Genomic DNA, 13,067 nt, shown 5'->3' with positions numbered 1-13,067 from the left:
GTTCTAAATCTGCTGTAGATGTGCAATTAGAAAATTATGTCACGAAGGTAAAGTAGCCTGAACTTGTCAACAAAACAACTTTTTTGCAAGCTTTCAAAACAAATAAATTGTAGTCAGTTGAAAACTTCCGGCTCACAGTATAAACTCTTGCCATTGCTTTGTTCAATAGCCTCTCACAAAGAACAAAGAACAAAAGAGTCTATGAGTGAAAAATTCACCTCTAATGATCTAACCACTTCCCATACTTCCCAGTCCAGAGTTTTATTCCCTAGCCATCTTGGTGCAGGCATTTATCCATTCACCTCCTAATGAAGACAGAAAGAATTCATCCCAGTACAGTCAGGTTCGGAGGTCATAAAGCCTCTAAAGCTTAGAATCACATAGACTAAAAAAGCAGCAACTTAGGTGGTCATCTGTCACTATTCAATTGCAAAAATTTAATTTTTCTGCGTTTTTAGTTTGGGGTTCATTTCTCTGTTGAGATCCTAAACAAGAGGGAATAAGAGAAGTGTCACATTCTCAATCAGTGAGATAATAATTAGCAATAATTAATTAACTGAAGTTTCTGGTAGTCCTCATCACCTGTTCAATATGCTTCCCAACCTATACTTTTGATAAACTTCATGACCAATGGCCAAAGGGTTAGGAATAGAGAGATGGTTTGACTACAAAGGGGTAGCACAAAGGAATTTGGGGAGGTGATGGAATTGTTCTGTTTGTGGTGGTGTTTACGTGAATCTATGCATGTTTAAAAAGTTATGGACACCAAAAAAAAGATATATTGTATGTAAATATTTTTAATTTTGAAGCTACTCTAGGGTTACTTGCTAAAACTTTTTAGCAGGAAGATCTAGTAGGATGTGAGAAAATAGATTCCTCTTGTTCTAGAACATCCTTAGGTCCACATCTCTGGCCCTCCTGAATATATTTGAATATTTCTTTTTCTTCCTTTCTTTTTATTTCCTCACATACCAGTTCCCTTACCATTATTTTGATGGAGTTTTTTTGCTCAGTAAAGAAAACATCTGGCAGAGGACAAGAATAAAGCACTCACTGAGAGCACAACAATCCTAGGAATTCTCAACTGGATTTCTCCAGGGCCAGTAAGAACTATCCCCCAGGTCAAAGGGCACACCACGGGGATTCGGGGAGGGCTCTAAATCCAAACCTCAAACTTGGCTCCACTACACTCTGCACACGTGGCAGGCATCTAGAATTGTCAAAAGGGAAGTACAGCATACCAGTAAACTGACTTGTTCATACCAAGAAGTATCAGCACAGGAGATGAGAAAATACACTGAGCTCAGAGTATAGCTCAATCTAGTAACTGAGAAACACGATCACCACATGCATAGTGAAGTTACTTCAAGAGACTGTAGAAAGACTAAGAACCCAAAATACAATTTCCATCAACAAAATAAAGATATCCATTTAAGTCTCACTAATTTCTAAGGTCTGAATTGCCCATTTAAGCAGATGTAAGGTTTGGTTTCTCACTGACATTAAAGCAATTATTGCAATATAGTACAAAAAACAAAACAAACAAAAACCCTGCATTTCTTAACACTGAAGCCTGAAAAAAATAAGGAAAACCTTCAGGTTAAAAAAAATTTTTTTCCCTCTAAAAGTAGTGGCTCATGCTTTCCCAAATCAGTTTGTTTAAAACTACTTATGAAAAAAATGTAGTTGCAATCATTTAATAAGAAGATGGAGAGGCAGAAAGACAGCTGGTATTAAGCTATCAATACCCAAGCTACCCCAACTGAAGACTAATTGCCTGATAAAATCACATAGATCTCAAAACAAAAAAATCCAAAAATGCCATATTTATTAAGTGCCTACTGTGTGTCTAAGTACTTTACATACATGATCTTATTAGACACATTAATAAAAGAGGAAAATAAGGCTTAGATTAAGTGTTTTGCCCATTATAAGTGAGAAGTTTCAACCCAGCTTTCTTGACTCCAAACCTATGCTCTTTAATATTGAAGACACTACAAAAGAAATTTTCTACAAGAAAGACTTGACTAGGAATGGATATGAGCTAATTTTCTCTAAAAATTATTACAAAGAGAGTTGACTGCTGCTCTGTATTCTCTATTATCACTATAACTGCATGACAAAGATAAGGTAAGGCACCACCTCTCCTAGTCTGCAATTAGTGCAAGCCAAGTTGATAATAAGTAAATGCCTATGGTCCTTGAGAGAGTCAGCAATGGATCCAGTCTCCTTTCTCCCATTTAAGGGTCTACATTCTAAGACCACTATCTCGAAGTGTTCTTATAACCAATATAATCAAACTCAACCTTTTTAAAGTAAAAGTAGCTTTGATTGGTGCTAATGCCTCTTTGATTATAACATTTTATAACTCATAATTCTCCTACTTATAAAACGTTACAGTAATTTTTATAGTCAATTACATGAGACCAATTTTCTTGGGTATTAATGATCCCTGCTAGCCCAATGAAAGCATTAAAAAATAAAAGACAGTTGAAATGACCAAATGACCAGATCTCTATGAGATCTATTTTATAAAATGATATTAAACAGATCTAAACTTGGGGTAAAGAAGCACGAAATGTGAGAAAGCATTCGCCAAATTTAAGATGCAGTTCAAACAGTAGAATAAATTACTATCTGTAGGCAGGGCCCAAGGATTAATCACATTTAAGTAAAAATATGCAAGACTTAACAACCATTTTAAAACATGTCTTTAGTGTCCTTGTTTGCTTTGTACATTCACTGTGTTAATATAAGATTAGATATTAGAATCTAATTAGAATTAATAGTGAAAGCATATCAGAACATCAAGAAAATCTGAGATCTGGGAAGAACCAGAACTGATGAGTTCTTATCCTTGAATTTAAACCCTTTAAAAATGTCAAATTTGGAACTGTTCTTTAGACCAAAGAACCATTATCCACACAGCTAAACATACACATAATAGAGAGCAAATACCACGATTCTCAAACTTTATTATGGTTTCAGATCTTATATCATGGTTGACTTTTTAAAATAAAGATTCTCAGTTGGGGTGGTCAGCATGTAAGGCTGCTCAAGATGAAGCTGAATTCTCAGGTCTTACAAGCAGGATTTCTAGAACTAAGAGAGAGGCAAACAGAGAAAGAGAAAGAGAGAGAGAAAAAAAAAAAAGAGAGAAATAGAGAAAAAATAAGAGAAGAAAAAGGAAAGGAAATGGAGAGGGGGACCCCAACCATATAAAGAGATGCAAGTAAAAGAGAAGCAAGTCTTTGTTTTAAAATATCTATTCCATATTTCAATCATGCAGTTGTTATATCTGACTTGAGAAAACATCATCCATACACAAGCAGAGTAAGATAGTACGCTCCTCGAAAAGGCGGAGGAGTGGCGGCTGCCCGAGCTGCGCACCACAACGCGCTCCTTCCCGCTCCCCCACGCCGGCACCGGCCCACTGACCCACTCATCTCACCGACTGTAGAAAACGGTGAAAGAAACCACTTATGATGTTTTGGGGGTCAAACCCAATGCCACCCAAGAAGAACTGAAAAAGGCTTACAGGAAACTGGCCTTGAAGTACCACCCTGATAAGAATCCAAATGCAGGAGAGAAGTTTAAACAGATTTCTTAAGCTTTCGAAGTGCTCTCTGATGCAAAGGGAATTATATGACAAAGGAGGAGAACAGGCAATTAAAGAAGGTGGAGCAGGTGGTGGTTTGGGCTCCCCCATGGACATCTTTGATATGTTTTTTGGAGGAAGAGGCAGGATGCAAAGAGAAAGGAGAGGTAAAAATGTTGTGCATCAACTCACAGTAACCTTAGAAGATTTATGGTGCAAAAAGAAAACTAGATCTGCAAAAGAATGTGATTTGTGACAAATGTGAAGGCCGAGATGCTAAGAAAGGAGCAGTAAAGTGCTGTCTCAATTGCCGAGGTACTGGAATGCAAATAAGAATTCATCAAATAGGACCTGGAATGGTCCAGCAAATTCAGTCTGTCTGCATGGAGTGCCAGGGCCATGGGGAGCAGATCAGTCCTAAAGATAGATGTAAAAGCTGCAATGGAGGGAAGGTAGTTTGAGAGAAGAAAATTCTAGAAGTTCACATTAACAAAGGCATGAAAGATGACCAGAAGATAACATTCCACGGTGAAGGAGACACCAAGAACCAGGACTGGAGCCAGGAGATATTATCATCATTTTAGATCAGGAGGACCATGCTGTTTTTACTCGACGAGGAGAAGACCTTCTCATGTGTATGGACATACAGCTGGTTGAGGCATTGTGTGGCTTCCAAAAGCCAATATCTACTCTTGACAACCGCACCACAGTCATCACTTCTCATCCAGGTCAGACTGTCGAGTGTGGAGATATCAAGTGTGTGCTAAATGAAGGCATGCCAATTTATCGTAGACCACATTAAAAGGGTCGCATCATCGATGAATTTAAGGTAAACTTTCCTGAGAATGGCTTTCTCTCCCCTGATAAACTCTCTTTGCTGGAAAAACTCCAACCTGAGAGGAAGGAAGTGGAAGAGACTGATGAAATGGACCAGGCAGAACTAGTGGACTTTGATCCAAATCAGGAAAGACAGTGCCACTACAATGGAGAAGCATATGAGGATGATGAACATCATCCTCAGGGTGGTGTTCAGTGTCAGACCTCCTAATGGGGCCAGTGAATAACACTCACTGCTGGCATTTTATTTGCAGTAGTGATTGAGTGAAGAACTATAATCATAAGATGCTCACTACTTGCTATTGTTTGTTTTAATATTCAACTATAGTAGTGTTTTAAAAGTTAAATGAAGAATAAACTCAAATATAAAAGCGCTGACTTTGCCCTGTATGTATGATGACTTCAGTGTGCAAGATAAGTTGAATACTTGTAAAAACTACTTTAAAAAATTTCCCCTAGCATTTGTTAGGCCATACTTTGTAACTGATTTCAGCTATGTACATGGAATAGCTTAGACTGAAATGCCAGGTATATGTATTGACTTCAGTGTATGACCCTTAATTGTTCAGCTATGAAGTTAAAACTGGATTTAACTGGCAGTCAGAGAATTTGTAGAGAAGTGTTGGTCTGTACAGTGGTATTAAGTGGGATTCATTGTGATGCCTCTGCCTTTATTCTATTGCCTCAACTGTTACTTGAAGATGGCATGCTATATAATTTAATTTAGCCTGTGGTATCAGTGATAGAAATGATACCTTTCTAAAGAAGGGGTTTATCATATAACATGCTGCTTCTTGAGGGCTTGCATTTGTTGAACTGCATTCCCTTCTGCTGGGCCATCTTTTTTTAATATATCTAGTTATTGGTCCTGGTTACTTTTTTTTTTTTCCTTCTCTTTGGACCACAGCAAGCCTTAAGAGTAGTGACTTCTGGAGCAGGGTAACTTAGAGGCTGGAGTGATAAGACCTTTACATGAAGAAGTAATTTGCATGTATGAGTTAGGAAGGTGTTTTGCAGGTATATTACAGGCTTACTTTAAACCATTTAACTTATGCTCCAAAGAAACTGTAATTTAATGTTAGTAGTATAGCAAACTATGAATAGCTTTAATTGTATGTTTAAAGTCATATTCTCACAAGCTTAAATCTGGATATCAGAATTAAGCAATTCTTGAAATGTATGAATGTCTCCTTAATATACTGATTACAAAGCAAAAAAAAAGAAAGAATACTAGTTCGTTCAGACCTGTAGTGAGAGATCACTACCTATTAAACATAAACTTTAATAGTTCATTCCAATGAGATGAAAATACATCTTGCTTCCATTCATCATTTAGAAAGGCAGAGAGAGGCTGTGTCTGAACAGATCTAAACTTCATCTGATAATGGGAATTCCCTGGTGGTCCAGTGGTTAGGACTCCGTGCTTCTACTGCCAAGGGCCCGGGCAAGCTGCGCTGTGCGGCCAAAAATAAATAAGCAAATAAATAAAGGCTTGGGGCTTCCCTGGTGGTGCAGTGGTTAAGAATCTGCCTGCCAATACAGGGGACACGGGTTCAAGCCCTGGTCTAGGAAGATCCCACATGCCACGGAACAACTAAGCCCATGCGCCGCAACTACTGAGCCTGCGCTCTAGAGCCCGCAAACCACAACTGCTGAGCCCACGCACCACAACTACTGAAGCCCACATGCCTGGAGCCCTGCTCCGCAACTAGAGAAGCCACCGCAATGAGAAGCCCGCTCACCCCAACTAGAGAAAGCCCGCGCGCAGCAACAAAGACCCAACGCAACCAAAAATAAATAAATAAATAAAATTTGAAAATAAAGGCTTTTTAAAAAATAATAATAAACTTAATCTGATAATAAAGACAATAAAGTGGTTGTTCTTGGCCCCCTGTACAGTAATATTTAACAGCACTTAGGCTGTATATTTACATATTATATTTAAGGCATCATTTTAAATAACCTTTCATATCATTGCATATTTCACAGGCTAAATTATATAATAAAAACACAAACAGGTAGCATCTTATTTATGTCAATAAGATCAATTCATTTCCACCTGATAAGTTAGATTGAAAGTGCTGGTCTCAAGTTCAAGTCAAAAGTGAGTTCAGGGGGCTTCCCTGGTGGCGCGGTGGTTGAGAGTCCGCCTGCCGATGCAGGGGACGCAGGTTTGTGCCCCGGTCTGGGAAGATTCCACATGCCACGGAGCGGCTGGGCCCGTGAGCCATGGCCGCTGAGCCTGCGCGGCCAGAGCCTGTGCTCCGCAACGGGAGAGGCCACAACAGTGAGAGGCCTGCATACCGCAAAAAAAAAAAAAAAAAAAAGTGAGTTCAGTGACCTGAATTTCATTTCCACATTAGTGTGGTACAATTTTTCATGATACTTGGAGGCTGCAGGAAATCCCAGGAATATCGTAACGGAATGAAGTTCAGTTATTGTACGAACTACCGAAGAAAAACTTCATAGTGTAGGTCATTTTCCTTTATTGTAAATTTAACAGAAAGTTAACACTGGCTCTCTCCCACAAAACTCTGAGGCCAAGTCAAATTATATGTAAGCTAGCCTATCAGCACTACTTTCCTTCACTGCTCTTTTAACTCCCTCTTTCCCCATCTTCTCCTGCAGCAGCACAGGGACTACTCACTCACCAGAACACATGCCCAAGTATGAAATGAGTGTGAACCTGCAACAGTGGCAGGGGTGAGGTAGTGTGACATTTTGCAACCAAAGGAAGGTATTGAAGAACTCATATTCTCTTCTGAACAATGGTAAATATTTAACTTAAGAATTCAAGGCAAGGGAAAGAGAACATTCTGGTTATCACAAATTTGCAACCTTTATCATCACTTTCAGATTTTTATATTTTTTTTTAATTTGCTTTGTTGCCTATTAAATCAAATTTACCTGTTCACTTCTTTAATAAGGCACACAATACAACAGAGATTTGAATGGACCTCAGTTTAAGTTACAACTAACAAATAATTCCTTTCCCACCTTGTTACAGCTATGAATCTGAAGACTGGAGACTCCTCAATTACCCACATAAAACAGAAAAGAAAATCAATAATGCCATAGATAGGTATAAATAGTCCCTTAAATAAGGGAACGCTTCCTCTGTACCCTGAGAGTTGGAACATTTACTACCTCATATCCAGTCCACCAACAAATCCCATGTTATACACATACACCTAATCTGACTTAAGTTTCTTTTCTTTTTGTGTGTGTTCAATATATCTTCCCTAAGTTATACATGCAAAACTATGCATAGTTAAGTTATACATAAAGAGTTTATTATGAGAAACAACCGTTTCCTCCTCTCCTCTTTCTCCCCAAATCCTGCTCCCCAGAAGCAACCACTCTTTTGATGCTTACATCTTTATCTGTACATACCATGCTTATGTGTGCTACTGCTTATTTCTGTAGGTTTTTTTAATTGTGGTAAAATTTATGACATAAAATTTTCCATTTTAACCATTTTTAACTGTACAGTTCTGTGCCATTAGGTACATTCACCTTGTTGGACAACCATCACCACCACCCATCTTCAGAACTTCTTCATCTTCCCCAACCAAAACTCTGTACCCATTAAACATTAACTCCTCATCCCTTTTACTGCTAGCCCCTGGAAACCATCATTCTACCTTCTGTCTTTATGAATTTGACTACTTCAGAACCTCAGATAAGTGGAACTATACAATATTTGTCCTTTCATGCCTGGCTTATTTCACTTAGCATAATGTCTTCAAGGTTCATTCATGTTGTAGCATGTGTCCAAATTTCCTTTTTTAAGGCTAAAAAATATTCCATTATATGTATATACCACATTTTGTTTATCCATCCATCAATGGACACTAGGATTGTTTCTGCCTTTTGGTTATTGTGGGGTTTTTTAGTTCTAAGCATTATCTATTGACTTTCCACCATGGAAGACGGGAGTTTAAGGTCTCTTTCACATTCCTTTTTTTTTTGCGGTACGCGGGCCTCTCACTGTTGTGGCCTCTCCCGTTGCGGAGCACAGGCTCCGGACACGCAGGCTCAGCGGCCATGGCTCACAGGCCTAGCCGCTCCGCGGCATGTGGGATCTTCCCGGACAGGGGCACGAACCCGCATCCCCTGCATCGGCAGGCGGACTCTCAACCACTGTACCACCAGGGAAGCCCTCTTTCACATTCTTAACACACCAGCACTAAATATCTGTGCAGTGCCCATTCACATATCCCTCTACAACAGAGATAAACCAATGGATTAATTACCTATCTTAACTTTTAGCATTTAATTATTATAACTGTATAAATGCAATACATAGCCAAGCCACATAAGATATTGTTTTTAACCTCTAAAGACATTTAGGATTTTCACTTTGACCTCTGGCTTCTGAAAATTCACAATATGCCTTTATATAAGCCTCTTTTCATGCCTTTTGTTGGATACTTGGTGGGTCCTTTAATCTGCATGTTCATGTCTTAGAATTTTAGGAAATTTTCCCATATTATTTCTGTGATGAATTCCTTCCCTTCATTTTTGCTTTATTTTTCTAAAATGCTTAGTATTCAAATGCTGGATCGCCTAGACTGCCCCTTAATATTCTTATATCTTTTCTATTTCCCATGTTCTATCTCTTTTTCTTTTTACTCTTCTCTCTGGAATATATTTTTAACTTTATTTTCCAAACCCTCCTTTAAGTGTTTTCTGCTATCATATTTTTAATTTCTAAAATTCTTTTTGTTCTCTGCACTTCTCCTTTTATGCAGCATTCTGATCTTGCTTTTTACATGTAATTTATTTTCTATTATCTTTCTAATGCTACTGACGATAGTTTGGGTTTTTTTGCCTTTTAGGTTTTCCTCTTCTTGCATAGTCCCTATCTTCTCCAAGTTGCTTCTTTGTATGTGTTTGTTCTGACTCTACTTTCATGTTAGAATCTTTTCTCAAATATCTCCTGATCCTTAGCCATCTGCTCAAATTTTAAATTGGGAAACTAAAAAGCTGACTGAATGTACATCAGTCTAGTCTACTGTGGCCTTCAAAGTGATCTGACTTGCCCTTTTTACTAGGGACTACTCAGTGGACATATCTTTAGGATACTTCTCTTGGGCTAATCATATTATTCAGAGTATTCAGATCATCTTCCAATCTCACACCTGAAGGGTATAAGCCTGGTTCTGGGAACCAAATCAGAAAAGAGGGCTGTGAGATTTAGGATAAATCTCAGTATTTAGTATATAAACTTTCACTGTTTTCAGTTTGTGTCTATTGTTCTCTGATCTTCAGCTAGAGTTGAGATCAGGTAGTTAACTGATAGGAAAAAGCTGGGTAAGGAATCCAGATGTCTAACTGGTTCTGAAATAGACATTCAACCAATCTTCCTGTTTGGCCATCAATTTTACCCCCTTTCCCTGATGCCAGCAATTTCTTAAACATAGGGGTTCTGCAAAACACTAAAAATTGGGTTGTTCTCATTTTCTTCTACTACTGGTTTAGGACTGAGTTTTCTTGGATATGTTAGGACAATTATCACACATCTTTTTACTTTCCAATTTCCAAAAAATGTTGCTATCACCTGCTCTCCTAGAGTCTTTATGTTTGGGAGCTCGTGTTTTTTAAAAAAATTCCCTTAGCTGTTGTTTTTATGAGTTTGGAGAGGTGGAAGATAGAAATATATGTGTTCGACCCACTATCTTTAACAAGAAGTTAATTTGATCACTTCTTAGTACCTCCACAGTATTTTCAGATAGTTTCAAAAATCCATTCAAAGTGCAATTTTAATGTTTTCATATACTTAAGAATATAATTGGAATAAGCGGATATACCTTAGAATATTAAAAAAAAGGATGGCTTTTCCTGAAAAATGTTAAGGTGTAGGTACATTAAATTTAATTAAATACACAATTAAGAGTAATTAATTGATTTATTAACTATCTACTATGACCAAGCACTATGCTAGCAAGGTGCTGAAGATATAAAGGTAAAAAACATACCTCTGTCCTTACAGAGACCATAAACTGGTTGGGAAGACAGATAAGTAAAGCAGCAGTCATGCTAACAGCATTCCCTAGTGCCATAAGATGCTACCTTGGAGGGCCCTAGTGGCTCTCTACCTTCCCCATTCTCAAAGCTTAGCAATGAACTGGTAAAACTAGTTACTAACTCAATAGACTGAGTCAGCTCATCTGAAGAATACTAAGTCTCTTTAGCTAATCTAAGAGGCATTGATAGAATTCCCCTAGCCAAGTCATTTCTCTGACCAGCAAGGATCCACCTAGTACATATTGACTAGATGTTCTTGCCCTTCTCCCAGCTTCCCTATCAATATTACAAGAGCAGGGTCCTTCTCCTGAGGCATGTCCCACTGTTTATACAGCAAAGTTGAACCCATCAGGTCCCTCCACAAAATGACAGGAAGATGGTATTCTCAGGCACTGTTCTGACCTTTCTGCCTATAAGGTTTACTGAGGAAAAGTTACTTTATACCTATATGGCATAATACTGATGTGTGTGTGTCTATGCCTCTTGTATAACACTACCTTTATCACTTATTAAATTCTTATACTATACATTTGGGTCAATTTCTGAACTTGTATTCTGTTCTACTCAGCAGTTTATTCTTATGATACCATATTGTTTTAAATTAAGTATTACTGCTTTCTAGTACAAGCCAAGGCTCAGTAAAAGGAATATTCTCAAAAGAATTTAATCTTAAAATAACTGAAACATATATATATATGCATATATGTAGTATATTTGTGGGAGATGGTGTAAGTATTGCAATAGCTGCTGTTCCTCTAACGTAATGGTCTATTTTAGGATGAGCACACTAAAAATCCATGTTCACAAATTATACTGAGAACCCATATGACAATTTTCTCTTAAAATTTAATAACAAGGAAATTTCTCCTGATAAGCTGGTATGCTTTGCTTAGCCAAAGCAAATAAATAATATGTTTATTATATATACACACACCATATAGTTTCCTTTTTATCCTGAAGAAAACTCAAAAGCAAACTGTAATATTGCCATCAAATTAGATTTAAGGAATAAATTCTCTTTCTTCTTTCACTCAACATGAATCAAGGGTCATTGATCTTTTAAATTTAATTGTCATCTTTTTAACTGAACTCAGGTTCAAAATATTTTAGAAGTGTATACAATAGAAATAATTTTTATGGTAAGGAGAAAAAAACTGATTAAAAATGAGATCTAATTCAAGGCTGAAAATTGTCACCGAAAATTGAATTTTAGGAATAAAACTAAAAGTAGTTCAATCATCAAGTTTAACTCTAATTTTAATCTTCTCCTTCTCCATACTCTTAGAATCTATTTACGTTCACCATTCATCTAGGATGGTTCTTTTTTTTTCTTTCTTTTAATTTAACATGTATTATAAGCCTGGGACTAAGCTAAGTACTTGATTTCCCTAAATATTTCCACATCTTTTCAAAGAAGATTAAAAATTCCAACTGTACAGTTGTGAAGACTGAATGTGATGTTTAGTAACTTGCCCACTGTCATACAGCTAGCAAATGACAAATCTAGGAGTTTAATCCAAACTCCAAAGTCTATTCTGTTAACTATCATATTACTGAACAGTAAACTAAATCCCTACTATCCTCTTCAGATTCTAAAATTGTACTATCTGTCATAAGCTCAGATTCTAAAATTGTACTATCATAAGCTCAGATTCTAAAATTGTACTATCTATCATAAGCTCAGATTCTAAAATTGTACTATCTATCATAAGCTACTCTGATTGTTGCCTACTTCAAGAATCCCATATAACACAGCTCTCACATTCCCCCACCTTACCCGCAGGCCATCCATATCATCAAAGAATAAGGAGCAAGAATTAGTACAGGGCTTCCCTGGTGGCGCAGTGGTTGGGAGTCCGCTTGCCGGTGCAGGGGACACGGGTTCGTGCCCCGGTCCGGGAGGGTCCCACATGCCGCGGGGCGGCTGGGCCTGTGGGCCATGGCCGCTGGACCTGCGCATCCGGAGCCTGTGCTCCGCGGCGGGAGAGGCCACAGCAGTGAGAGGCCCGTGTACCACCAAAAAAAAAAAAAAAGAATTAGTACAAACACAAAAATACCAAAATCAAGAAGAAAAGAAAAGAAAAAGTAAATCCAGGAACACCAAACCAAGTGAGCACCAACTTCTTTGACTCCAAAGGCCATATTCTGTGGAAGTTTTGCATAGCATCCAGCGCAAAAGAGATTTCAACAGCAATAATGCTTTTACTTGGCAGTCATTGCATGGCCTATGTGAACTCAGTTGGTAGTACTATGCCTGATCTAAGTCAAAGATGTTCTACACAATAAATAAAACAACACATTTTGCTCTAGTCAAGACTTAATCAAAGAAAGTCAAGGGCTGAAAGAACCACGGTGACAGTTAATCTCACCCAAGGAGCAGTTTCTTTAAAACTAGTTACTAAAGGAAGAATGCCTGGGGAGCCTTCCATTTCTTTTATAAGCAAGCAGTTCCTTTTCTAAGCATCAGTCATATAACCTATATAATTTGGCAAAGCCAAGTTAGAATTTTAAAAGTAAGTAAATCCTTCCCTTTGTTAAAGGGCCCCACATAGAAATCAACCTAGCCAAGAATGTTTACCTTACAAATGTTATTTAGTCCCAC

The 13,067-nt window shown here is 37.8% G+C and overlaps 1 protein-coding gene and 1 pseudogene across 5 annotated transcripts in view; one reads left to right on the top strand and one right to left on the bottom strand.

Moving 5' to 3' along the window:
- EXOC6B (exocyst complex component 6B) overlaps positions 1 to 13,067 on the bottom strand; it is a 712,186-nt gene that overhangs the window by 587,092 nt on the left and 112,027 nt on the right. The gene's annotated exons all lie outside the window — the stretch shown is intronic.
- On the top strand, positions 3,452 to 5,286 carry LOC137206113 (dnaJ homolog subfamily A member 1 pseudogene; annotated as a pseudogene).

The sequence above is a fragment of the Pseudorca crassidens genome, chromosome 14, assembly GCF_039906515.1.
Source record: "Pseudorca crassidens isolate mPseCra1 chromosome 14, mPseCra1.hap1, whole genome shotgun sequence".
NCBI lineage: Eukaryota > Metazoa > Chordata > Mammalia > Artiodactyla > Delphinidae > Pseudorca > Pseudorca crassidens.
Note: the sequence above shows the minus strand (reverse complement) of the source record. Positions and strands in the feature narration are given on the sequence as shown.